Consider the following 4,390-nt stretch of genomic DNA (forward strand, 5'->3'; position numbering starts at 1 on the left):
TTATAACACATACCTCGGAATCCCGAGTTAGCATCTTCTAGACATTTCGTGCCGGAAAATGAGGAGGGTCCTGTAGGAAAATTAAAATAACAATCCACGGTGCCGATTAACTTTAAAATTTTGTAGAAAGGTGTAAACAGAATATAAACTTTTTTTTTATTGATGAAAGTCTGATATAGATATAGTTAGAAGGTATCAATTTTCAATTTAATTTTGTTGTATTTTAGTTTTGAACATAAAGATAATAGATGGCGCCACCAAGACTTTTAAAATGCGCTATGGCTTCGCCCAGACAAAATGTATATCTATCTATATATATATATATAAAAGCAAAAACACTTACTCACTCACGTATCACGAAATGTCGAAAACTACTGAGCCCATGAAGATGAAATTTGACAGGAAGATAGATTGTGACTAGGAGACGTCCGCTAAGAATAGGAAAGGATATTTTGAAATCCTTTTATGTACAATAAGAGTTGCCAGTTTGTATGAAACTTCGTCATTTTGATACACATGATTTTTAAATTTAAATTTGTAATTGGTAAAAAAATATAATTACATTAATTAGATTTAGAAAATTACATTCTTATAGGTTTAAAATAGATGTTGCAAGTTTGTATGAAGAATCGTCACTTTTGAAGTGAGTCACATGAAATTTTCTATTGAAATTTGTAGTTAGTAATGTATACGTATATAGTTAGTAAAATATATGCATTTATTAGATTTTGAAAATTCCATCCTCGAGGAGGCGGCAGTTTGCAAATTTATATCAAACTTCCTAATTTTTTATGCGAGATTAAGTGGCATTATAGCATTTTCTATTTTTTTACACAGGGGGCCCCCTATAGCCCAGGGTCGTTGAACCTTGAAATATGAAATTTAGCAAAAATGTAGACGACTTTATGGAAATTCCATTCCAAAGAGGGTGAAATAGGTTTGAACAAGTTTGTATGGAATTTCATCATTTTTGGTATACCTGAATACCTAAAGAAGAGCCATAATGGCCCAGCTAAACTATAGGAAATATACAAATGACGAGTTAATGAACGTTTTTTAGTTTTATGAGCATCATCTGTATAGGTATCGTTACGCTTTGTCTGTGCAGTTCAATTTCCCTAATAATTTTGACTCCTTACCAATTTATCGGCCACGCGAACGAAGTCTCGGGCATCAGATAGTTTACAATAAACTTTTGAAATAAAATCTTGAGTTGCATTTATATAAAAGTATACCTCTATTATCACTCTAACTCCCTGTACAAGGAATGTGTTATCGACAGAAACCTTCAATGAGCTTAGTAAGATAGGTAACATTGTTGATTATTATTAGCCTACTAATAATTGTGTCTTCTACATTTATGACACTTGACCAATGTTATATTACTTAGCTTAGCGACTCCGACCCATCTTCGCTGCAAAAACAAAATAAACTATTCATCTCTCTCATCTCAGTCTTCCTTAGGAATTTATCTATAATTCTTGAGTTTATCGCGAACAGACAGACGCGGTTGAGGTTTTTTTTAAATATAATATGTAGTGATTACTCTGCATGAGGCTAGATCGTAATAATATTAGGATATCCAATCTTAATGTATATTTATGTTAAGCAAATAACTATTATTTCCTTTTCAACATACTCAAATTAATTTTAAAGGTGCATTGGTTACACAAGACTATACTTATATGTGGCTTAGGGCACTTTTTGAAGATTTTCCAAACTGTTTGCATAACAAAAATATATCATGTGTGATTTTAAAGCGTGATAAGTAAGCATTATTAATGTTTTTATTTGTACTACTTCTAGCATTCTAACCTTTCAGAAAGATGTATGCTTTACTAGTTAATCAATGTCTCATCATGAAATTACATTACATACATTTTGTCCCGGAAAAAAGTACTGTTCACGTGGGAAATTTTCGCAGGCAAAGACGAACGAAATAAACCTAGGACACGATTGTCTTAGGTTAATAATTATCGTTACCAGTACTGGTATTAAACATGCGATAGTCTTTCTGTCTTTCATTCTGTTATGTTTTCACGGCTAAACCACTGGGCCAATTTTAATGATTTTTAATATATAGGTATATCGTTAATGACCCGATGATAACTGTACGCTATCGCGGGCGGAGCTGCTGGCAATAGCTAGTTAATTTTAGTGATATAATTTAAAGCAAAAAAATTAAAATCGAAAGGCAAATTCAGTTCTTGAACCTTTATCTTGGATGAACTTATACAAAAATATGAATAAGTTCCGTGCATTTTATCTATGTTGCCTGTCATATTGCGAGCCATTACTCATTAATTCTCTCATTTTATCATTTGGTCAGTTGGAAATTATCGATGAATTGAATTAAATTACAACTTAAGATTACTTATTTATAAATGTAGATAAAACATGAATGATGCATGCATGAATCATTTAAGTTTTACGATCAATCACAATTTGTTTACAGATAATGTAAACATTTTCGAGTCAGCTAATCATAATGACTCGAAAGTTTTCGGCTGATTTAGTTTAGTCGTTAGAACAGTAATCTTAAAGTTAATTTCTTTTGAAAAAGGTTTTTAAGAAGTCATCTTGAACAAAATTACTCATAACTCGTTATGGCGGAGACATCAATCACTTGTCTTACTTATAATATTTTCTTCAAATGACACATCTTTAAAATAAAGTTTTAATTTTTTTTTTATTTGCTACTAGCTGATGCCCGCGACTTCGTTCGTGGCTAAACAATTTTTGGTAAGAAGTCAAACTTACAAAGCGTAATGATACCTACATATACAAAAGATGCTCATCAAACTGAAAAACGATATTTCCTAAAGTTTAGTTGGATCATTATGACTCTTCTTCAGGTGTTTCAAATTTTCGATTTTTATACATCAACAGGATATGCTCATCAGGCTGAACATTTTTTGTTAGGGCGTCATTTCTATATTTCTTGTAGTTCAGCTGTACCATCATGGGTCTGCATCATGTGTTCCAGATCTTCGATTTGTATACCTCAAAAGAAAATGCTCATCAGACTAAACAACTTTTGTAAGGGCGTCATTTTTATATTTCCTATAGTTCAGCTGTACCATCATGGGTCTACATAAGATGTTCCAGATCTTCGATTTACCTATACCTCATTTTACATATACCTCAAAAGAAAGTGCTCATCAGATTGAATATTTTTTGTTAAGTCGACATTTCTATATTTCCTATAGTTTAGCTGCACCATCATGGGTGTATATCAGGTGTTCTAGATCTTCGATTTTTATATTTCAACAGAAAATGCTCATCAGGCTGAACAACTTTTGTTAAGGCGCAATATCTATATTTCCTATAATTTAGCTGTACCATCATTGATCTCCATCTGGTGTTCCAGTTTTCAAAATCATTTATACCCTATGCCCCTTATTAATAAAAACGTTATTCTCTGATTAGCCTCAGAATAGTTATTCTTTGTATTGTCTCGTTCTTTTAATGTCAAATGCTGAAAAGAGAGAGAGGGACAAAACAAAGAAAAACTACTCCAAGCCTGATCAGAGAATTAAATGTTTATTAATAAGGCGGTATATGTTTTCCAAGATTAATAGCTATATAACAAAAAAGTTTCATTCAAATCGGCCCAGTATTTCCCAAGATTAGCGTGTACAAACAGACATACAGACAGACAGATTTTTTTTCAAATTTCTCTGTTACTACAACTCTATCGCCAAATTTTGTTTTTATGTAAATTTATTAAATGTACAGATTTTTTTTACTCTATGCTACGCCGCTGCTACGAACTACGGCGTAGCTAGAACGCTACGCCGCGGACATGCTACGATTATTTGCTATGAACCTAATTTGTAGCCGTGTTTTCTCTATATTTTTTATTAGAATTAGGTATAAAGGGTTATTTTTAAAACACCAGCGACCTCGCAGCTCAAGAAAGAAACATCGTAAATAACAACGTTTGCTCTACGAGTTTCGATAAGTTATTGTCTTTACATTTGTCCGTTTGTGATTTCACTTTAGTGTCGCCGTCCCGTCCCACCTTACCCGCCCGCCTCACCGGCGATCCACATTGAGTGTAAAAATATTTTTTTTTCATTATTTTTCAGCGATTCATCAACTCAAAGTGCCTAATATGACTACGCCGTCAAGAAGCAACTTAATATTGGAGTGAACAATGTCTTCTATTTTCTGTCTTATTTTCAAATAAGTAGGTACAATGACGGTATTGATGGAGCACATGACGACCTTCACTTATATATTCTAACCTTTGCGATGCAAAGATGTCTAGCAAATAGTCGTCGCACAGTCACTATTATTATCCACTAAAAATCAATATCTATGTAGGAAGTGATGGTAATCTTTATAAACATATCAATATAACCGATACCATTTTTAGCGAAAAGAT

The sequence above is a fragment of the Plodia interpunctella genome, chromosome 11 (genome assembly GCF_027563975.2).
Source record: "Plodia interpunctella isolate USDA-ARS_2022_Savannah chromosome 11, ilPloInte3.2, whole genome shotgun sequence".
In the NCBI taxonomy this organism is placed as follows: Eukaryota; Metazoa; Arthropoda; class Insecta; order Lepidoptera; family Pyralidae; genus Plodia; species Plodia interpunctella.